We start from the raw sequence: 25,199 nt of genomic DNA, 5'->3' as shown, positions 1-25,199 counted from the left end.
GGAAAACGCATCAGGAAAAATAACTAATGCATGTTGGGCTTAATAACTAGGTGATGGGTTGATAGGTGCTGCAGATTACCATGGCACACATTTGCCTGTGTAACAAACCTGCACTTTCTGTACATATGCCCTGGAACTTAAAAGTTACAGTTAAAAAAGAAAGAAAATATTGAAGCTTCTTAAGTGTATTAGGCCATTCTTGAATTGCTGTAAAGACATAGCTGAACTGAGTAATTTATAAAGAAAAGAGGTTTAATTGGCTTACTGTTCTGAAGGCTGTACAGGAAGCATAGCACCGGCATCTGCTTCTGGGGAGGCCTCAGGAAGCTGTTACTCATTGTGGAAGATAAAGTAAGAACAGGTATGTCACATGATGAAAGTGGGACCTAGAGAGAGTGGGGGAGGAGATGTCACAGACTTAATCAGATCTTATGATTATCTTAAGTCACAGACTTAATCAGATCTTATGCTCACTCACTATGGCACAGACAGCTTCAAGCCTTGAGAGATCTGCCCCCACAACCAAAACACTTCCCACCAAGTCTCACCTCCAACACTGAGGATTCCATTTCAACATGAGATTTGGGTGGAGACAAATATCCAAATTTTATTATTCTGCCCCCTCTGCTAAATCTCATGTTCTTCTTACATTAAAAAATACAACGATGCCTTCCTAACAGTCCCTCAAAGTCTTAACTCATTCTAGCATTAACTCAAAAGTCCAAAGTCTAAAGTCACATCTGGAATACAGTATATTAATAAGTATTTTATTTTATTTTATTTACAGCAGTTGTAAAAAGGATTGCATTCTTGATTTGATTCTCAGCTTGGTTGTTGTTGGTGAATAGCAGTGCTATTGATTTTTGTACATTGATTTTGTATCCTGAAACTTTACTGAATTTGTTTATCAGATCTAGGAGTTTTGGGGATGAGTCTTTAGAGTTTTGTAGGTATACAATCCTATTATCAGTGAACAGCAGCATTTTGACTCCCTCTTTTTTAATTTGGATGCCTTTTATTTCTTTCTCTTGTCTGATTGCTCTGGCTAGGACTTCCAGTACTGTGGGGAATCAATTTGGTGAAAGTGGGCATCCTTGTCTTGTTCTAGTTCTGTGGGGAAATGCTTTCAACTTTTTCCCATTCAGAATTATGTTGGCTGTGGGTGTGTCATAGATGGCTTTTATTACTTTGAGGTATGTCCCTTCAATGCCAATTTTGTTGATGGTTTTTGTCATAAAAGGATACTAGATGTTGTCAAATGCTTTTTCTGTATCTATTGAGATTATCATATGATTTTTGTTTTTGATTCTGTTTATGTTAATTAACAATGTTCATTGCATATGTTAAATTATCCCTGCATCCCTGGTATAAAATCCATTCATCATTATGTGTTATCTTTTTGATATGCTGTAGGATTTGGTTAGCTGGTATTTTGTTGAGGATTTTTGCATCCATGTTTATCAGGGATATTGGTCTGTAGTTTTCTCCTTTTGTTATTTTCTTTCCTGGATTTGGTATTAAGATGATACTGGCTTCATAGAATGATTTAAGGAGAATGTCTTCTTTTTCTATTTTTTTAAATACTTTCAGTGGGATTGGTGCCAATTTTTCTTTGAATGTCTGATATATTTCAGCTGTTAATCCATCTCATCCTGGACTTTTTTTTTGTTGGCAATTTTTTATTACTGTTTCAATCTCACTGCTTATTATTGGTCTGTTCAGAGTCTCTGTTTCTTTCTGATTAAATCTAGGAGGGCTTTATATTTCTAGGAATTTATCCATCTCCTCTAGATTTTCTAGTTTGTGTACATAAAGGTGTTCATGGTAGCCTTGAAAGATCTTTTGAATTTCTGTGCTTTCAGTTGTAATATCTCCCATTTCATTTCTAATTAGTTTATTTGGATCACCTCCCTTTTCTTGATTAATTTCACTAATGGTCTATCAATTTTGTTTATCTTTTCAAAAAACCAGAGTTTTTGTTTCATTCATCTTTTGTAGTTTTTTGTTTCAATCTCATTTTGTTCTGCTTTGATCTTTGTTATTTCTTTTCTTCTGCTGTGTTTGGGTTTAGTTTGTTCTTCTTTCTCTAATTCCTTGAGATATGACATTTGGTTGTCTATTTGTGCTCTTTTAGACTTTTCAATGTAGGCATTTAAGATTATGAACTTTCCTCTTAGCACCGCTTTTGCCGTATCCCGGAAGTTTTTATAAGTTTTGTCACTATTATCATTCAGTTCACAGAACTTTTTAATTTCCATCTTGATTTCATTGTTAACCCAAAGATTATTCAAGAGCAAATAATTTAATTTCCATGTATTGTTAGAGTTTTGAGGGTTCCTTTTGGAATTAATTGCAATTTTATTCCGCTGTGGTCTGAGAGGGCTCTTGACATGATTTTGATTTTCTTAAATTAATTGAGACTTATTTTGTGGCCTCTTATATAGCCTATCTTGAAGAATGTTTCATGTGCTGATGAGAATAATATATATTCTGCAGTTGTTGGGTAGAATGTTCTGTAAATATCTGTTAAGTCCATTTGTTCTAGGGTATAATTTAATTCCATTGTTTCTTTGTTGACTTTATGTAGAAGAAGTAGAAGAAAGAACTTCAGAGATCAAAGATAAGGCTTTCTAGTTAACCCAATCAGACAAAGACAAAGAAAAAAGAATTTTTAAAAACGAACAAAGTGTCTGAGAAATATGGGATTATGTTAAATAGAAAAACCTAAGAATAATTGGTGTTCCTGAGGAAGAAGAGAAATCTAAAAGTTTGGAAAACTTATTTGAGGGAATAATTGAGGAAAATTTTTCTGGCCTTGCTAGAGATCTAGACACCCAGATACAAGAAGCTCAAAGAACTCTTCAGAAATTCATTGCAAAAAGATCATCACCAAGGCACATAATCATCAGGTTTATTCAAAGTCAAGATGAAAAAAAGAATCTTAAGATCTGTGAAAAAAAACGCATCAGATAACCTATAAAAGAACACCTATCAGATGAACAGCAGATTTCTCAGGAGAAACCCCTCTAGCTAGAGGGGATTGGGGTCCCATCTTTAGCTTCCTTAAACAAAATAATTGTTTGCAAAAGAATTTTGTATCCAGCAAAAAACTAAGCTTCATAAATGAAGGAGAGATAAAGTCTTTCTCAGACAAACAAATGCTGAGATAATTCACCACTACCAAACCAGTGCTATAAGAAATGCTAAAAGAAATTCAAAACCTTGAAACAAAACCTGAAAATACACCAAAATAGAATCTTCTTAAAACCTAAATCTCACAGGGCTTATAAAATTATAACACAATGAAAACAACAAGGTATTTAGTCAATAACTAACATGATGAAGAGAACAGTACCTCACATCTCAATACTAACATTGAATGTAAGTGGCCTAAATGCTCCACTTAAAAGATACAGAATGGCAGAATGAATAAAAATCCACCAACCAAGTATCTGCCATCTTCAAGAGACTTACCTAACTCATAAGACTCACATAAACTTAAGGTAAAGGGGTGGACAAAAGATCTTCCATGCAAATGGAAACCAAAAGTGAGGAAGGGTAGCTATTCTTACATCAGACAAAACAGAATTTAAAGCAACAACAGAAAAAAAAAAAAGACAAAGAAGGACATTATATATTGATAAAAGGATTAGTCCAACGGGAAACTATCACAATCCTAAATATATATGCACCTACCACTGTAACTCCCAAATCTATAAAACAATTACTACTAGACCTAAGAAGTGAGACAGATGCAACACAATTGTAGTGGGGGACTTCAATAGTACTCTGAAAGCTTCCGAACATCTGATTACTTCCACAGGCGATTTTTATTGCCTGGATTTTTTTCAGGTGTATGGGTCATACTCTTCTGTTTCTTTGCATACCTCTTAATTTTTTGTTGAAAACTAGACATTTTAGATAATATATCGTAGCAACTTTGAACAGCACAACTCTCTGTAATATATTGTGGCAACTCTGTTATTGTTTCGTCATATGCTATTTATTTGCTTAAGTACTGACTTTAATCCTTTATTGGAGACTTCCTCCCTTGCCCACAGTGTTAAGCCTCTATGTTTCACCTCAGAGTGCCAAGTCTTGGATATGCCTAGAGTCACCTTGGGTTGACAGTGGTTTTGGCCAGGAATCTCTATCTCTTTACCTGATTACACTCGGCTGTTAATTTCCATCGGTTGCTAGTTTAGTACATTGCACAATGGTCTGGGGCATAAATTGCTCCATGGACTGAATCAATCAAATGTGAAATCATTGAAAGTTTAGTTTCTGTAGTTCAGTTTTTGGGATGTGTTATGACTTCAGATGGACTTCTTCTAGAGTTTATAGTAACTCTCCAGAGAGAGACCTTAAGACCAATTAGAAGAAAATTGCAATAGACTTTTACCACAATACTGAATAGAAATACGGAAGCAGACATTCTTGCCTTGAGCCTGGCCTGATCTTTGTTAGAAATATTTAGTTTTTCACCACTAAATATAATGTTAGCTGAAGGTTTATTGTAGTAAACCCTGTAGTCTGAGGAAGCCCTTTTTCATTCTTAGTTTGCTTAGAGTTTAGGTACGTGTTGAATTGTGTCAAGTGATTTTTATGTATCTCTTCATATGATCATTTGATTTTTCCTCTTTATTCTGTTAATGTAATGAATTATATAGATTTAATTTTGATTCTTTACTTTTTTTGGATACTCTTCTCTCCACATAACTCCTTCATTTCCAGTGAGCCACCCTGTACATTCTAAACTCTTTAGTTGCTGTAAATTTTTATCTCTGCCTCTTCAACTCTTAAGCACTATTATGTTTCATTCCAGCTTACCTTGCTATAGTTGAAAAATGGTGCCCAAGTAAAGAACCATTGTGATCACTGGGCTCAATTAATGAGTTTCCTTTCCCTTGGGGAGTAGCTTCATGTGCTTTTTTCCCATTGTCAAATAATTTAAAACAATTACTCACATTTTGTCCAACTTACTGTTTATTGTTAACAGCAGAAAGTGAGTCTTATGCCAGTCACTCTTTCGCATTGAGCAGCAGAAATTCACAGGTGTTTAATGAAGGATATTCTTGCTGGGTGGAGAATTCCAGGTTGCTCTTTAAAAGAAAAAAATTAAATATATAATCTTATGGCTGAAAGACACCCGATGTTCTTATTGTTATTTATTCATGGCGATGTGTATCTTTTTCTCTGGCTGTTTTAACATTTCCTATTTGCCTTTGGCATTCAGCAGTTTAACAATAAAATGCCCAGAAGTGGTTTTAATTAAAATTTTATGCATAGATTTTATAAAGCTCCTTAAATATGTGTCTTTATTTTATCAGTTTTAGAAAATTCTCAGCCACTGTTTTTTCAAATATTGTATCTTTTTCTCCTTCTGGTGCTCCAATTACCCCTATGTTAAACATTTTTGTGTCTCATAAGGTTCTGCCACTCTGTGTGTTTTTGTCCAAATTTGCTACTTAGCTATCTGTCTCTTTATCAATCTTCTTTTCAAATTTCCCTAATCTACTGATAAATCCATCTATTGAAATCTTATTTTAGTAATTGCATTTTTATTCCTAAGTTTTTAATTTTACTATATTGTGTATAGATTATGGTTTTCTAGGGAAATTCTGTATCTTTTCACTGATTATTTTAGTAATTTAAGGACAGTTCTTCTAAAGTCTGTGAAAAATAACTCTTTTATTTGAAAATACTTGTATTCCTTTCCATTTTTTTATTCTTTCTATTTTTTTGCCATTAAAAGTAATGGCAAAAACCCAATTGCTTTTGCACCAATCATTTGCAACTATATCCTGGTATTCCTGATAATTTTTATTTGAATCCTGAACTTATATATGGGATATGATGTAGCCTTTGGATGATCTTTCTTTCTTCAGAAAAGATTTAATTTTCATCTGACTTGATGTTTGAAAGCAAGCATATCATGTTTATTTATTGAAAGATTGAAATCATGAAATACTAAATTTCAGATTTTGAGGGTGGATTTACTTCTAGTTTGCCTTTAATTCTAAGACATAACCTTTCACATTTCTAAAATAAAAGCCAGGGATATTTATCCATCTCCAGGAAGAAACCTGAATTACGATTATGTATTTCTCTGTTCTATTACACTGCCAAAAGCTCTCCTTAGCTTTTTATCTTCTTGAAAACCACTTTCGTCTTGTTTTCTCTTGTTCCTATGTAGCACAGAATACAGTAAAGCTTTGAGGAAAAATAGTCACAAAGAATGTTGATGTCACATGTGTCGTGTCTTTTTGTCCATGATTTTGGCCCCACAACGCTGATAACTTGTTAGCCACGATCCTTAATAGTTGTTTTCTATCTCCCATGATATTTTCAAAAAGCCTCATCTTCGATGTTGTTTGCCCATTATGCCTCACGCTATTCATTGGCGAATTCCCAAGTGGAAGAAGCAGTGAATAACTTTTTCCCCACCTCAATATGTTCCCTTCTCTCCAGGGTCCTTTTAATTCAGCATTTAAAAAGTTACTCTCAGGAAAAGGATCTACCTGATACAAACCACTTCACCATTTTTAAAAGCAGAACTTTCCTATTCTTCCTTTCAATGCCATTTGCTCCTCTCAGCTTTCCTGAAAGATACCATATTTCGTCCATGTATTGATTGGTATGATGAGTTCTTGAATCTCTGAATCTTCATCCAGCTGCCTACTACTTTTGAGACTTAGAATGTGATACATTCAGAAACAACCTATTTACAAACCTCTATAAGAAAATGGCTTCCATTAGATTAAAGGCATATCTAATCAGTCTTATCTAAGCCTGCTTTTCCCTATTCCTCATCCTTGACCTTTGTAGCAAAAAGAGAGACATCCAAGAAAGGTGAATATTCCGTTTAAAAATCAGCTGCATGGGACTCAAATAAAGACCACCCAAAGAAGTAAGGGTTCCATTAAAGAGAAAATAATAAGAGCGTACAGAATTCATTTTAGAATTTTAAACACATTATGCTTTTCATCATATGTAAGGCCGTCTCCCACAGATTAATCTCAATAGTGTCTTGAATCATGCCCTTATCAAAATTTATCTTCTCTTTCCTCCTACTCATTTTCTTTATTCTATTATCCTTGAATAATATTTATTAGAAATCTAAGTCCATGTGGATGTCTAAATATCATACAGAACAACATTCCTGCTCTTTGCTAGCATGTGGTCTGAAAGCAAATATGAGATTGTGGATAATGACACATTTACATATATGGAAAATAAAACAATTAGGGAGAAGATGCAACAGCAAGATCCAAGCCTGTGATTAAATGAGTAATTCATTGTACTAGTAATAAATTCAGTGTTCTGGTTTCATGCTGAGAAAGTGAGCAGGGCCTAGATAGGGAAGTAAATTTTCTTATTGGAGAAGGGTTCCTACTGTTCAAGACGCAGGCATGAATCAGCCTTGAAAATATTTTTTAAGACTCAGACAGTGTCTTCATATTTCCCAGTATTCAGTTCCCTCTCCTCGCAGTCCATCTGCAGCTTGCTCTGCTCATCTCCTTTTAAAGCGCACACTCAGATTCTCCCCCAGTTGTATAATTATGTTATTAAATACAAAGAACCATTTAATATTAGAAAGGGAAGAGAGCTTACATGTCATATTGTCCAGGGATGAAAACTAGGTTTTACCTCACACACCAGCTCCAATCAATCAAAAGAGATTACCTGGAAAGCTGAGTTGTGAAGGTTGTAATACTATGTTTAAACTTAGTAGAAAAGAGGGGGCAATGATTTATAACAAGAATATAGACTAGGGGATTCGCATGTTTACCAGGTATTTGTCATGCCAGATTTAATCCAACTCTTTTATTTTTTTTCAAATGAATAAAATGGAGCCCAGAGGGTCAAATGACTTCCCTAAGTCATATTATTGGTATAAAAGTCATGTTATTGGTAATATTAAAAATCAAATCTATGTCCCCTTTCTCAGTTTCTCAATACAATGCTTGTTCTCCTCTGGCCTATAATCTTTTACATACTAGAGTAAAATACTGGAGTTCACTGATTTTAAAATCCAATCTATCTTTCTGCGGGCAGATTTTTGGTGCTAAGAACTAATGGAAACCAAATTTCAAGAGTCTGAACCCCAGATCTGACACTTTTTGTCTAACGATGCCATAATTAAATAATTTATCTGCAAATTGCATTTATTATATGAGTAAATTCAAAGCACTTGGACCAGAACCTGATGTAGAAAGCGTTCAAAAAATGTTTAGTCATAATTGTTACCTTTATGGTTCTGATAATATACTTATTCAAGCTGATCATTTTCAAAATGAACTGAGTCTAAAATTAATTGCAATATTATCTGTTCTTCTCTATGAAGACCCTTTAACCTCTTCTGAAGGCTCTTTAATCTTCACTCAAAAAATAAATCCATTAAGCTCATTAAAATTGGGACAGAAAATAGTAAGAATCAGCATGAAAACAAGACAAGGAGCTGAATCTTTCTACTATTTTTATTTATTCCAGTGTTTTACCTGTTCCGAGTACATCCTGTCCCTTGGAGCCTCATATATTTTACTTTCAAACAATAAAGTGCTCATTAACTAGAAACCTTTAGCTCTATTAATCTTTCATAACTTCTTCTTATGAAGTTCAGGGGGATGCTGTACTGTTAGTGAGAAAGAGAGGGAAAAAGATATATATCAGAATTAAGGAGCCCATTCATAAGATAGGCAAAGCTTCAGACCCAGAGTGTTGCCTGATGTTTTCACTTTTAAATATTAAATGCATGAGATTCTCTTTCACTGACAGAATCCTTGAAGCTTCTAAAAGATCCTGCAAGTGACTGGCTGATCTCAAGGGCATGCACACCTGTGTAAGGTGTTGACAAGAACCCTCTGTGAAGTCTCCCTTCTAGTACTAAGACTAACCTGTGTGGTGTAGGGAATATATCTGTTGGAGAGAGACCTGAAGGGGCAAATCTGAGGAAACACAGAAGCCTACCTGAAGAGAGCTTTCCTTCCCCGATGTCTCAGTGCCAAGGATTCTGAGCACCTTAGCGACCACCCTAATTGGAATTCTGCCTGCATACCTCATGAAGATGAAGCCCTATTTGGGGACAGGAAAACTACAGGCCTTTGCCAGCACTTAGAGGATAGAGGAAGCTCAGACATTCAACATAAGATGACATCACCACAGCGTGGCAATTGATTTAAAATTTGTGGGGAAAAAATGTTAACTCTCTCATTGGTGATAATATAAAGTCATCACATGTACTTTTCTTCAGGACTGTTTTTAAATTAAATTGCATCATGGCTTGTTGAATTACACACCTCACATATATCTTCCTTCTGATTAGTGGGTACTTTACTGATGTTGCATGTTTAACAAACATGTGAACTCCCAGGCTTGACTTCCTGGAATAAAATTTATAAACGAGGCCTTTGCAAAGTCATTTTAAAGCTGTGGAGGAAGTTAATCCATTTTCGCTGCTAGTAAGCATCCTCTTCATCTGCTTTTAAAAGTTCTGTTGATAAGGTAATACAGATACTACACAGCAGTGATTCTCAAAAGTGTGCGTTCCAAGAACTACTTGAAGTCTGTTTCTCACAGACCACAAAAAGACAGCCGTGGATCTCAGTTTGAGAAACAGGGAATTAAGAAAACAAGATCTTATACTTTGAAAATATATTTTAATAAAAAAATTATCACTGTAAAATAAGTCTTGTAGAGTAAAAGTAAAATCTGTAAATTCTGTAAAAAGTAAGTTTTGTAAGATTATAATTGAAATAAAACTCAAAATATAACAAAAGTTAGTAATCTTCTCATGATACGTCCATGAACTTAAGTTTGAGAAAATCTTATAATAGTGCTTTAGGGTTTACCAAGTACATTCTCATGTTTGTTGTCTCATTTAGTTCTTAAAACAATACTGTGTAATATGTAATATTAAATTCCCAGCAGCACCTGCATGATCATTGCAATGCTGGCATTTTAGCCCTGGTCTTATAACTCCAGGTATCACTATTACCACACTGAGTACTATTTTGCTCTTTTTTGTAACCCATCTTATGTGGACGTCATAACCACCACCAAGATAATAGGCTAGATATTATTTCTGTGAGCAACCTAAGGGTAAGGTCCAAATACTATTTATTCCTTTTCTGCATCCAGTCCCTTCTGTCATTAGGACAAATCTGTTTATACTGCCCTTCATTTTAATTTATTTGAGTATTATATTTAACAAGATGGCGATTATCCTAAATAAATTAACAGGTATTTGTGAAATTTTATATTGTATTATAATGTATTTTTATATTGTATTGTATTGTATTTTTTATTGTATCTAATTCTGAATAATAATGTAATCATTTAAAACAACATTTCCCAGAGTGAGATTCAAAAGAAAATTAGTCATGCCTTGGAGAGGGAGCTGGGGAGGGAGAATGACAAATATGTTTAAAACAAAAACTAAAGTGTCTATCAAGTTTTTGAAGACTTATTATGGTGCCTTAAAAGCTATGAGGCATTCTGCAGTATAAATCTGTTTATTTCACATAGTATTTCTTAGACTTGTTTACCCCTCTTATGAGTGTGTGTGACAGTCTAGAAGTGTACATCATTCTATAGTGGCTCATGACTCATTTATGGAAACTAAGGAACTCATTGCTTGAAGGCAGAAACATGCTTCAGAGTATCCTTCTGAAGTCTCCAATGGCCTAAGCTCTCTGACTACCTGATATGTGTCTCTTGCAAATTTCAGTGTCTCCTGTTCACTGAAGCTGAGAGAGTGAGATAGTTTCTAACAATGGCCTTTCTTCTGCCAAGGGTGACTCAAGCAAAGATTTGTGTTTCCCTATTTAATACGATGTGTTATCACAAGTGTTTTTACCTCCATAAAGGGTAAACTCAGTGTCACTCTGTAGGGAGGTGGAAAGATATTTTGAGTAAACCAGTAAGCGACCATGATTGCAAAACATTGCAGGAGAGGCTTCTATGTATAAGTGTTTAATAAATGTTAGACATTATTATTATTGTTGTATCATCTGAGCTACTAAGTTGCTAACTTTCACTCATGTCCCTGTGAAGAGACCACCAAACAGGTTTTGTGTGAGCAATAAAGCTGTTTATTTCACCTGGGTGCAGGTGGGCTGAGTCCAAAAAGAGAGTCAGCAAAGGGAGATGGGGTGGGGCCGTTTTATAGGATTTGGGTAGGTAAAGGAAAAAGGGGGGTTGTTCTCTGGCGGGCAGGAGCGGGGGTCACAAGGTGCTCAGTAGGGGAGCTTTTGAGCCAGGATGAGCCAGGAGAAGGAATTTCACAAGATAGTGTCATCAGTTAAGGCAGGAACAGGCCATTTTCGCTTCTTTTGTGATGGAATGTCATCAGTTAAGGCAGGAACCAGCGATCTGGATGTGTACGTGCAGGTCACAGGGGTTATGATGGCTTAGTCTGGGCTCAGAGGCCTGACATTCCTGTCTTCTTATATTAATAAGAAAAATAAAATGAAATAGTGGTAAAATGTTGGGATGGTGAAAATTTTTGGGGGGTGATATGGAGAGATAATGGGCGATGTTTCTCAGGGCTGCTTCGAGCAGGATTAGGGGCGGCGTGGGAACCTAGAGTGGGAGCGATTAAGCTGAAGGAAGATTTTGTGGTAAGGGGTGATACTGTGGGGTTGTTAGAAGAAATATTTGTCATTTAGAATTATTGGTGATGGCCTGGATATGGTTTTGTATGAATTGAAAAACTAAACGGAGTAAGAGAAGGAGAAAAACAGGTATTAAAGGACTAAGAATTGGGAGGACCTAGGACGTCGAATTAGAGAGTGTCTAAGGAGATTCAGCATAGCCTTGCCAGTGAAGATTATTTATTTACTTTAAGAGTTAAGAGTGGCGGTTTGGGGATAGCACCAGGAGATATCAGCTGTGATGTCTTGGAGAAACAGTGTAAACCGGCAGTGTAAGCAAGAGCAGGGCATGTATGAATAGTTGAGAACGGTGAATAGGAGTAGGACTAGACAGAAGATAGTAGGGATGACAAGTTTTTTGGGGCACAGTCCAAGTTGGTCTGGTGTCTGGAATGAGACTGGGGCCTAATAAAAAGGAGCATCTATACAGGAGCTCAAATGGGCTGTACCCTGTAGCATTCCAAGGAGAGGCCTAAATTCTGAGAAGGGAAAGTGGTAAAAGTATTGTCCAGTCCTTTTTAAGTTGGTGGCTGAGCTTGGTGAGGTGTGTTTTTAAAAGACCATTAGTCTGTTCTAACTTTCCTGAAGACTGAGGACTGTAAGGGATATAAATATTTCACTGAATACTAAGAGCCTGAAAAATGCTTGGCTGATTTGACTAATAAAGGCCAGTCTGCTATTGGACTGTATAGAGGTGGGAAGGCCAAACTGAGGAATTATGTCTGACAGAAAGGAAGAAATGACCATGGTGGCCTTCTTAGACCCTGTGGGAAAGGCCTCTACCTAGCTAGTGAAAGTGTCTACCTAGACCAAGAGGTATTTTAGTTTCCTGACTCAGGGCATGTTGAGTAAAGCTAATTTGCCAGTCCTGGGTGGGGGCAAATCCCTGAGCTTGATGTGTAGGGAAGGGAGGGGGCCTGAATAATCCCTGAGAAGTAGTAGAATAGCGGATGGAACACTAAGAAGTTATTTCCTTGAGGATAGATTTCCACAGTGGAAAGGAAATGAGAGGTTCTAAGAGGCGGGCTAGTGACTTGTACTATAGCATAGCCTGCCTTTGCTGGTGTGTGGTGATTAGGCCTTGTGGAACTGCCATCAATAAACCAAGTGTGATCAGGGTGAGAAACAGGGAAGAAGGGAAGAAGGAAATGTGGGGAAATGGGATGAAGGTCAGGTGGATCAGAGAGATGCAGTCATGAGGGTCAGGTGTGGTATCAGCAATAATGTGGGAGGCCGGATTGAAGTCCCCGCCAGGAATAATGGTAATTATGGGAGACTCAACGAAGAGTGAGTACAGCTGAAGGAGCTGGGGAGCAGACAGTATATGCGTCAGGTGTGAGGAAGAAAACAGATTTTGGAAATTATGAGAGCTGTAGAGAGTGAGTTGAGCATAGTTTGTGATTTTAAGGACCTCTAAAAGTATTAGGGTGGCAGCAGCTGCTGCACGGAGATATGATGGCCAGCCTAAAACAGTAAGGTCAAGTTGTTTGGACAAAAAGGCTACACGACGCGATCCCGATCCTTGTGTAAGAGTTCTGACAGCACAGCCCCGCACTTCAGCTGTGTGTAATGAAAAGGGTTGGGATGAGTTAGGGAGAGCTAGGGTGGGGGCAGTCTCTAAAGCTGTCTTCAAGGAATGGAAAGAGGAGTGGGGAAAGGATTTAGGATCTATGGGGTGAGCTAGGTTTCCTTTTGTGAGTTTATATAATGGTTTTGTTAGGATGGCAAAACCAGGTATCCAAAGGTGAAAGTATCCAACCATGCCCAGGAAGGAAAAGAGTTGTTGTTTTGTAAAAGGGGGGTTTGAGAGATTAGTTGGACATGATTGGCAGGGAGAGCACGTGTGTTTTTATGAGAATTACGCTGAGATAGGTAACAGATGAGGAAGAAATTTGGGCTTGACTGAAGTAATGGAGGCTGTCTGTGAAGCTTTGTGGCAGTACAGCCCAGGTAATTTGCTGAGCCTGATGGGTGACAGGGTCAGTCCAAGTGAAAGCAAAGAGAGGCTGGGATGATGGGTGCAAAGGAAGAGTAAAGAAAACATGTTTGGGATCCAGAACAGAGTAATGGATTGTGGAGGGAGGTATTGAGGATAGGAGAGTGTATGGGTTTGGCACCATGGGGTGGATAGGCAAAACAATTTGGTTGATAAGGCATAGATCCTGAACTCACTTGTAAGGCTTGTCTGGTTTTAGGACAGGTAAAATGGGGGAATTGTAAGGAGAGTTCATAGGCTTTCAAAGGCCACGCTGTAGCAGGCGAGTGATAGCAGGCTTTAATCCTTTCAAAGCATGCTGTGGGATGGGATATTGGCATTGAGTAGGGTAAGGGTGATTAGATTTTAATGAGATGGTAAGGGGTGCAAGATCGGTCGCCAAGGAGGGAGTAGAGGTATCTTATACTTGTGGGTTAAGGTGGGGGGATACAAGAGGAGGAGGCAAAAGAGGCTTTGGATTGGGAGGAAGGGTGGCAATGAGATGTAGCTGTAATCCAGGAATAGTCAGGGAAGCAGATAATTTAGTTAAACTGTCTCAGCCTAATAAGGGAACTGGGCAGGTGGGGATAACTAAAGAGGAGTGCTTAAAAGAGTGTTGTCTAACTTGGCACCAGAGTTGGGGAGTTTTAAGAGGTTTAGAAGCCTGGCTGTCAATACCTACAACAGTTATGGAGGCAAGGGAAACAGGCCTTTGAAAAGAAGGTAATGTGCAGTGGGTAGCCTCCGTATTGATTAAGAAGGGGACGGACTTATCCTCCACTGTGAGAGTTACATAAAGCTCAGCGTCCGTGATGGTCTACGGGGCTTCCAAGGCAATCAGGAAGCATCAGTCTTCAGCTGCTAAGCCGAGAAGATCTGGGAAGGAGTCAGTCAGAGAGCCTTGGGCCAGAGTTCCAGCGCCTCTAGGAGTGGCTGCCAGGTGAGTTGAACAGTCCGATTTCCAGTGGGGTCCCACACAGATGGGACACGGCTTAGGAGGAATCCCGGGCTGTGGGCATTCCTTGGCCTGGTGGCCAGATTATTGGCACTTGTAGCAAGCTCCTGGGGGAGACGGTTCTGGAGGAATGCCTGGCCACTGCGGTTTAGGCATTTGGAAGTTCTTGTGTGCGGAGATGTGGCTGGGATTTGCCTCACAGTGGAGGCAAGGAATTGCAACTCAGAAATATGTTGCTACTTGGCTGCCTCTACTCTATTATTGTACACCTTGAAGGAGAGTTTAATTAAGTCCTGTTGTGGAGTTTGAGGGCCGGAATTTAATTTTTGGAGTTTTATTTAATGTCGGGAGCAGATTGGGTAATAAAATGCATATTGAGAATAAGACGGCTTTTTGACCTTTTAGGGTCTAGGGCTGTAAAGCGTCTCAGGGTTGCTGCCAAACGAGCCATGAACTGGGCTGGATTTTTATATTTGATGAAAAAGAGCCTGAACACTATCTGATTTGGGATAAAGAAAAAGGAGCATTAACCTTGACTTTAGCTCTAGCCACCTTTTTTAGAGTAAATTACTGGGCAGGTGGGGGAGGGCTAGTCATGGAACGAAACTGTAAGCCGGACCGGGTGTGAGGAGGGGAGGTGATAAATGGATTATAGGGTGGAGGAGTGGAGGCTGAGGGAGAATTGGGACCTAGCTCAGCCTGGCGAGGAGGGGAGAGGTCAGATGGGTCTGTAGAAAAGGAAGATTAGAAAGACTCAGCGACGCTTGGGGTTGGGACTGAGGGGACAGGTGGGAGGGAAAGAAGGGAGATTTGGGATGAGTTGCATTGGGAACAGAGACTGGGTAGTGACCAATGTGTAAAAGAATGCCTGGACGTCAGGCACCTCAGACCGTTTGCCTATTTTATGACAAGAATTATTTAGATCTTGTAGGATGGAAAAATTGAAAGTGCCGTTTTCCGGCTATTTGGAACTACTGTCGAGTTTGTACTGGGGTCAAGCAGCATTGCAGAAGAACATAAGATGCTTAGATTTTAGGTCAGGTGAGAGTTGAAGAGGTTTTAAGTTCTTGAGAACACAGGCTAAGGGAGAAGAAGGAGGAATGGAATGTGGAAGCTTACCCATAATGAAGGAGGCAAGCCCAGAGGAAAGAGAGTAGAAACACGGAGAAGGGGTGGGGGGGTTCTTACTCTCCAGAAAAGCAAAGAAGGGGTCAGGGCACAGAGATAGGAGGTTGGGGCATGGAAATAAGGGATCGGGGCACAGAGATAAGAGGTAGGGGTTCCTGCCTCTCCCCCAGAAAAGCGGGACTTGCCGCTAAGGGTGAAGGACCAAGGCGGGCATCCCTGCGTGGTCTGACACCTCTGAAACCTGGATGAATAATCAGAGAGGCATCCCTGCAATGATTAAACACCAAGGGAAGGCTGCCTTCCCTAGTCCATGACTGGCACCAGAGTTTTGGGTCCACGGATAAAACATGTCTCCTTTGTCTCTACCAGAAAATGAAAGGAATTGAAATTAAGAGAAGGGAGAGATTGAAGTGTGGCACCAAGATTGAAAGGAGAAAGAGGTTGAGGGATAGTGAGGGAGGTTGAAGAAGAGAGTAAAAAAGAGGCCGCTTACCAGATTTGAAATTGGTGAAATGTTTCTTGGGCTGGTCGGTCTGAGGACCTGAGGTCGTAGGTGGATCTTTCTCATGGAGCAAAGAACAGGAGGACAGGGGATTGATCTCCCAAGGGAGGTCCCCCGATCCAAGTCAGGGCACCAAATTTCACTCGCCTCCATGTGAAGAGACCACCAAACAGGCTTTGTGTGAGCAATAAAGCTGTTTATTTCACCTGGGTGCAGGCGGGCTGAGTCCAAAAAGAGTCAGCAAAGGGAGATAGGGTTGGGGCCGTTTTATAGGATTTGGGTAGGTAAAGGAAAAAGGGGGATTGATCTCTGGTGGGCAGGGGTGGGGGGGTCACAAGGTGCTCAGTAGGGGACCTTTTGAGCCAGGATGAGCCAGGAGAAGGAATTTCACAAGATAATGTCATCAGTTAAGGGAACAGGCCATTTACATTTCTTCTGTGGTGGAATGTCATCAGTTAAGGCAGGAACCAGCCATCTGGATGTGTACTTGCAGGTCACAGGGGATATGATGGCTTAGCTTGGGCTCAGAGGCCTGACGCTAACCTTATTCCATGCAATGCAGGTGTTTAGAACATTTGAATGTGTACTATATTTTCATAAACTAGAACGTGTTTAAAGATAACAGTGCAGTTGGATGTTTAAGGGAATCGTGGCTAAAACTTAAAAGTAATGATTGCTTGCAATATGATTATAATGACCACACTGATCAAGTATATAGTTTTTCCTGTTATTTTGGGCCTTCTAAAAATGAGAATATAACAAAATCGTGATAGGGCATCCATATAGAGAATATAATGTGATGGCTGCCTCTAAAGTGATAGAATTTTGTAGAGAAGATGAGGAATGATTATGTCTATAAGGAGAATATCAATGCATTTTGCAGTTGTTTCCCTTTGAGAAAATCTCGTAAAACTCCATAGCATGTTTCACTGTTGAGACATTTATTCAGGAAAATGTTTTCACTGTCCTTTGCTCTGGATACCCATGCTCTGTGCTTTGTAAATGTCTGTACATGCATGTTATACATTGACGACATTTTCGTCCTGAAAGTGTATTGTCTCCATAACTGAACACCTGCCACAAATCATAACATCAGACTCCAAATGTGCATTTGAATATTCTAGAGTCAATATATTAGAAGTTGTCAGAACATATTGCTCAACACACAAAAAAATCAATCAAAATGTCCTGTTTTAGCTTTGCTAGCAACAGCAGGACACAACAGAATACAGAACTGATTAGTTCCTTATTAAATAAGAATGGTGGCAACAGAGTTGTAAAATATCAAATTAGCTTAACAGGTCTCAGCAAAATGGAAAAACATAAGCACAAGCTGGGCTGCAGACACAGCAGGGGGCCATCCATCTATGAAAGGTAGAAATAAAGTTTCTTGCTGAGGTTGGCTTCTGACAAACTTTTCATACTTTGGGGCTGTAAAGAGTTCCTCTGGCTTGTTCTGATTTTTTTGATCTTTTCCACTGAGCAAATTTTTCCATTTGATCTCTGATGACACCAAAGAAATCAAGAGCACTCAAGATGTTAAACCTGGTGTAGAAAATTCTTCTCCACCTGGCATAATCTTGGCTGCTGAGAAACTGGAGATGTACCCCATCTTGACAGTAAGGAAAGCTATTGGGCAGCATCACCAGACAATCTCAGTAGCCTATTTGAACCACAAAAGCAAAGGAAAGTTTTAAATAGGCAATCACATACCCTGCTGTCTTACATATATCACTAGCCACCTTTAATAATTGGCAACTCATTATCTGACAAAGTAGAATTAGTGGTTTTCAGGAGCTAGAAAGTATGGGTTAAGGATCTGTGCAGCTCCTTCATGTAAGATGAGAATCTGTCTGTGCGGGTTCTTCATCTACGTGAACTTTGAATATTGGTATTCAATGTTAAAAGATTGTTGAAGAGGTAGTACACACAACTTTCTCTAAAGTACAGCACCATCCCACTTTGGGACCTAATATATAACGAACTCTTAATGTTCCTTATCATCTATAGTTTCCTTTTTAGGCATTATGAATAATCAATATCTGGTTATTACATTGAGTCCAACAAGGCAAGTGAAGAAGAAAAACCAGCTGTGAAACAATTAAGGAGAAATTGCCAAGTCCATAATTTCCCTCTGTGCTGATAATGCCTCCAAATGGATGTATTATTTTATGAAGAATTCATCCCCAGGTTAGCACATGCCCTGAAAGATCTTTCCAAAGCCTTTCAGCTATGTAAGGTGTTCATTATGGGCCTAGGTTTGGGAAATAAGGCTGTTTATATCTTAAATTAACTTCTAGTCAGGCTTCCCTCCACAACTAATTGGCATGACCTTGGGTGTATCTTCTCTCGAATATCCTTGACATCCATCTGCTATGAAGATGAATTAGTTATTTAGGTAGCAATCCCATCTCTTGTGTTAGCCAATGTGCATCCATTCCTCTTCAGGCCTATTAAGCTGGGGATGAACTTTCAAGTTAATGCACAGTGCAATCACTACCACCCAGGAGATGTCAGACACCTAAATACTTTCTATTCAGTAATGAAAAACTTCTTTCTAAAATAAGAGGGATAGAAAGAAGAAAGGAGGAGGGATGAGGAGGAAAAGTCAATAAAGACCTAGAGATTCAATTAAGAGTCTAGGTATCTGCTAGCTTTTATTAGCTCCAACTTTGACTTATACTGCTAAGGTCAGCAAGTGGTCAGTATGGACGCAGTGGGGAGGGCGGGGGCGGGGGGACTTGCATCAGAGTCTTAGGTAAAGGCAATATCAAGTCTCTTAAATGAGTAAGAAGAGACAGTTGGCCCTGATAACAGGAAAAAAAATCACATTTTATTACTGGGAAAGGATAAATTTCTCTACAGTACCTTAGCCAGCATGAGACTCCCTCACTACTACATGGCAGGTCAGGATAACCACCAAACTCCTTCCAAATGCTGACTCTCTCTCCTTATACACATACATATTCAATCCTTAGAGAAAGAAAAGGTGTGCTATCCATACCTGACTTTAAAATAACACATAATCTGAGGGATCTGGACGATTTATTTAGTAACAGACTATGAAATGGTAATACTTTTTTTCTGACTGTGATTTTTGTTCACTGGAATAGAAAAATATGTATTTTAAGAAAATACTAGACGGGAGAATTTGACCAGGTGCAATGGCATACATTGTCCCAGAATGTCAAAGCAATATCTATTGGGTAAACATTATTGTCTAGTTTTAGAGCTAAAGACATGGATCTCAGTGGGGTGTCAACCTTGCTTGAAGTAATCTAGCTGTTGTCACCTCACATCCAAGTGTTTTGATTTTACAGTATACTTACTGTCACTACTATATCCATGCAGGAAGCAAACAATTATTCAGCATTCAGCATCTACTACATGACAGTCAGTGTACTACATACTGGGGATATAACTGTGAATAAAACAAAAATCCCTGGCTTCATGGGTCTAGTGTTAAGCAAGTTTCCCAATGTTCTGTTTATTTTTCTTCTTAACACTTGAGAACATAAATAGATGACATATTTTGGTTTCCTTGCTGTGTCTTTTTATGTCAAGATTTCTTCTCAATTATTCTAGGTCACATCATGCCCAAGAGAGTCACATTACTTTGGTTTCATCTAATTTTTAAAGTACCTACTCTGTGTTAGTGACTAGACCAGGCACTGGAGAAGCATAAATAAAACTATGACAGTGAGAGTTGAAAAGAGAGTGGATTATCGATTTTAAGGAAATGATAGGATTCTTATTTAACCTGGTGGATTGAATACATTTGTTTATTCTACCACCCTTTGAAACATCACTATTTTGAAATTAAAAGAGTGTAAAAAGTAAAAAGTTACAAGAGAAGAGTTAACAATATAGGAAATATTAGCAAGAAATGAGATTACATGTAGGCAGACAGAAAACAGTTTTATCAGTGAAAAATGACTAAGCTTAAAGGGGAAAGCCAAAAGGTCAGTAGTTACAGGGGAAGGTAGTTAGGTGATTGCAATAAGTAGACCCGTTTGTGTTTCCAAACACTGGAAAGGCTCAAGAGTTGAAGAGTGTGGCACATCAGAGGTCAGGGACTCTGGTGGGGCTATGAATAGGAGGATTGGTTAACAATCTTCATAAGACACATTTTATTAAATACTTCTCATCTACCACCCTACACAAAGGATAACACCATCTTCCTGACCTCCATAGAATACAGGTAATTAACTCTCTGGAGGAGCTGAATTGGAAAGAGTGTTGTTTTGGGGATGCTGCACATAGTGAGGGGCAATTTTGAAATCATGTGAACTCAGTCCCCATCTGTCTTAAATCCCCTCCCTGTCCAGCCCATTCCGTTCTTGGACTCTGTGCTGGGCAGCTTCCGACACGCACTCACTATTCCCCACTTCTGAATGCTTGCATCCTTCTGGAATTCCCACCCTTGAGTGTGGCCTGAACCTGGTGACTTGTTTCTCCTTAATGGAATATGGTAAACAGATAGGATGTCACCCCCATGATTGACAAGGCTATGATGTCTGTCTTGCTAGCACTCTTGCTGGTATTTCTTTTGACTTCTTGTTTACTGGGTCTGACAAAGCAAGCCCTATGAAGAGTCCTCAGAGAAAGAAAATAAGGAAGACATTTATCCACTTGCCTGCATGGACCTGTATCCTGCCCACCACTATATAAGTGAGGTAGGAAGAGATCCTTAACAGAGCTCTATGATAACCGCAGCCTTGTAGGGTGACTGTCCTGGTTTGCCCCAGACTGAAGGATTTTGCAGGACCCAGGACTTGTGAGGCTAAAACTGGTAGAGTCCTGGGAAAACTGGGATGATTATTCATCCTACTTATGAAAGATTCAGAGCCAGAAGTCCAAGCTAAAGTATATCCGAATTCTTGGTCACGGAAACTGTGAGATAACAAATGTCATTTGAACCCACTGTTTTGGGCTAATTTGTTATGCAGCAATAGATAACTCAAATAGACTCCCAGAACACTGACAGATAGACTTGTACCAGCAAGTCATCGTATCCAGGTACTTCTTTCTGGGTAAAGTGATGATGAGAAGAGTAAAGGCAAATAGTTACTTAGAGTAAGGGGCTTTCCTAACAAAATTCTAAGGTTCCTGCTCACACATCCCCACAATGAATTCTACCTCTTATCAAGAGCTGTCTCAGCACACAAAGCTTCCTAAAGGCATTTTAACATTTATCTCTTAAGTGAACTGACAACCAAGATTAAAATGATATTTTAAAGAAAGCTTCTAATACAAAGGTCAAAAATAAAAGGAAATGAATACAAAAAAAAAAGAGAGGAAAGAGAGTGTGTAAAGAACAAAAGAAAATTTCACCAGAATCACTAATGCACCCATGGATCTACTCAGAAAGGTAAAATAAGACATGTATCCATGAAATCATAACAAATGCTCTAAAAGGAGCATGAATGGAATAAATAATCTTGGAAATGGAGAATATTATGAAAGACATTAAATCATCACAGAAGTGTTAAAAGGTAAAAGTAACCATCTCAGAAAAGGAGAATTGAAGACATAAAAGGGAAAAAGTATTAAAGCATCAGTCTAAGACTAATAGGAATTCCAGAAAATCAGAGAACTGAGAACACGGAGAGAAGAAAACTATTAAATAATTTGTGAAAACCCAACTTGAAGAAGCAAATATGCCACACAGCAAATAAGAAAGACCCACATCAGAAACAAAAATTCATATCACAAAATTTTAGAACACTAGGAATAAAGACAATAACTTAAACATTGAACAGGACAATAAAAACCCATATACGACAGATAAAAAATTAGAACTGCATCAGGTTTCTTAAAAAGCATCATTGGATAATTTAACAATCCTCAAAGGAAATGATTGCTAATTCTGTTTCTAGGAAAAAAAAGTAGTAGTTTACTGGAAAGGAAATGGGATAAAAGGAAATGCAGGTGGTAAAATGCAGACCACCAATGGCAGAAGTTTGGCTGAACTGTGGAAGAGACCTATGTCTGTTGAGCAAGGGCATATGCGTTTGTGGTGGAGTTTCATAGTGCTTATTAACATTTTGAGAACCCAATTTATTCTGGGCCCACAACTACATTGCCCTGTTCGATCCCTAAGTCTAGACATAGCCATATGACTTCCGTGGTCATAAATTTTAAAAGGAAGTGACATATGTTACTTCTCCATATTCTGTTTGTCTGAGCACTGAACCCTGAAGCATTGTGTTAACATGGTGGAGCCTTGGTCATCCTAAGTCTCTGAAGGACCAGAATGAGCAGAGCTCTGTGACCACTGACAATAGACACACAGCCCACATGAGGAGGAAGTAAAGCTAGTTTGTTTTATGACATTAGTATTTTTGAGCCATTTCCAAAGCATGATTTAACCGTCCTGGTGAGTGAGATGTCCTTCCTGTCCATTTGGGTTTAATATGGGAGATAAGTTTACATAATTGTGTGATAAAGAAACACTAAAGCAGGAGACATAGAACATTCCAAGCAGAAGGACAAATGATAAAGTTACAGAGGGCAGAGAGACTGAAAAATTACAGAATAATAGAAGAATTAACAATAAACAGGTCATCTTTTGAGATAGAATGAAAAGAACTAACATGGCATAGAAATGCAGATATGATAATGAATAGGAAGTCAGTATTTTTTTTTCCATATACTTCTGTTTTCTTTTCTGAAAAATGGGAAGTGAGATTATTTGTTGCGCATTGTTGAAATTATGGAGGAAAATGGTGGAATGTGAATGTATCAAGTTTAGTTGGGAAAACAGAAGGCATCTTTATTCAAATGCAAGAATGAGGGATTTTACTTCAGGGAACTGGTGGTTTGTAGAAATATTACATATGCTGAGAGAATGAAGGTCAAGTGGCCAACATTAAAAATCTCAGCCTTCAATTATAAACAAGAGATTCCTAAAAGATTCTTATGAAAACTATGAGAAATCTCAAAAGCCTTTAGAAAGCTCTAAGTATCTTGGTCTGCATAAGCAGGTGAGTGGTTTTTAAACTGCCACAAATTCTTTATCTACCTACACATCTGGCTACCATTGTCTCCAGAGAAAAATGGCTTTTTCTCCCCCTCCACCTGGAAAATCCCATCTGAATATCTCTCATGGGCAGGTACCAAGTGGCTATGGGAAAGGGGACTCTGGGAAGTGTGATTTCCTCTCAGCAATTAAGAGGACATTTGTGAAGTGGGCAGTAATGATGGCATAATGAATGTCCTTTCACATTTTGATAGGTTTTCATAGTGCAAATCCTGTTTTACCAATGCAGAATTCTCCCCAAAGCTATATCTCCTAGTTTCCCTTGTTGTTAAAGACTAGACATGTATTTTAGTTTCTTCAATTTGATATACTGTGAAAAGCTGATTCAGAGCAGAGTTCTGAGGAGAAGGAAGCAGAACATGAAGAATGTGTCTTGCCCACACAGAAGACAGCAGCACAGTTCTGAGCTCAGCTGAGGTTGTGTATTTCTGATGTGAAAGCTCCCTGGGCATGGAAGAGGCAAAGCTCCTTTGGTGGACTAGGTCAGTGTTGTGGCTCTGGGAGTTATTTCTAGAACCTCAGCCTAAAATCTGTTCTTCAGCCCTCCTAACAACTCCATAAATGATTTCTAGACTTCACAAAGACTTGTCTACTATAATCAGGTAGTATTTTCTGTTTTCCTCAACAAATAACCCCGATCAATACTGTGTGATTAGGGACAGTGGTGAAGGCTTGGAAAAGCTGCTATAGGGATGAGAGGAGAAGATAATTAGGGGGCATCTTAAGAGATGGACTGTGAGCTGATGTAGTTGTGTTGTGTTGACAATTACCCCAATGTATGATATTTCTCTCTAGCAGTCTGAGCAGCTTGTGTTATGAAGTGGAGAAGGTTTGCATTAACTCAGCATTCTCCTAGTTTCACCATTTCAAGACTTGAAGAACTGAAAGTTGATGCACAGTCCCAGGCAAAGAAGTAATGGAAATGTAAATTGAATCCATGTTAGTTAAGGTCCACATATAGTAATGAGTTTCTGGGAGATGATGGTTTCTTTCTTATAATTTTCTTCACTTAACAACTAAAAAGCCATTCCAAGGAAAATAACTATCTCAATATCAATTAAGCCTTGTTGACAAAGATGGTTCCTTACATGTATAAATATTAAGATACCTAATGTGAGTCAAGTTTATTCATTAAGTGTTTCATGCTTAGTTATCTAGAATAAGAGTTGCTGGAATTTATCAAAATTTCTCTATAATTCTACTTTGGTAGTTAATTCTCTCATCACACTACCCAAGTGTATATCACGGTTTAGAAAGTTGCTAATAAGAAATACGATTGGTCTGCTAGGTTACAAAACAAAGGAACTAATGTCTACAGCTGAGGTAAAACAAAGAAACAAATTAAGTATAACATCACATTATTACTCTTTTATTGTATTTAAACTTGAAATGTATTCAGGAAGACATTTACAAAGAGGAAATTTCTGAATTTAAAGAATTATCTCTAAAATATAATTTATGTATTCCGAATTTTTCATTTCTAATTTCTCTAGACATCCTACATTTATCTGTTCACAATAACTCTTTTCTAGATATTACTAGGTAATGGGGAGGTAGGAAAATTAAGCAGAAAAGGTCCCTGCCCCTAATGAAATATAGAGCTTTTTGGGAGAAATTGACATTTAACAAATGATGAAATACATAAAACATCAAACATTGCTATAAGAATGCTAAAGGAAAATAAAAATTAGAATGTAATGGGCACTATGTTTTATATTTGGGATATTGAAAAGGTCTTTCTGAGAAATTTATGGTTAGCTGAGACCAATGAGTAGGAATTAGCCATTTTAATAATGAGCATCACTTATTTCCAGAAAGAAGAAATAACACATGCAAAGGTCCTGATGCAAGACGTAATAGCCTATCAAGTCCTGCACAGAAGCAATGATTTGAAAAAAAAAAAAAAAATAAAACATGTTGTCAGGGCCGGAGTGGTGGCTCAC

The sequence above is a fragment of the Nomascus leucogenys genome, chromosome 15 (genome assembly GCF_006542625.1).
Source record: "Nomascus leucogenys isolate Asia chromosome 15, Asia_NLE_v1, whole genome shotgun sequence".
In the NCBI taxonomy this organism is placed as follows: Eukaryota; Metazoa; Chordata; class Mammalia; order Primates; family Hylobatidae; genus Nomascus; species Nomascus leucogenys.
The sequence above is the reverse complement of the archived record's forward strand: the minus strand, read 5'-3'. Positions refer to the sequence as shown.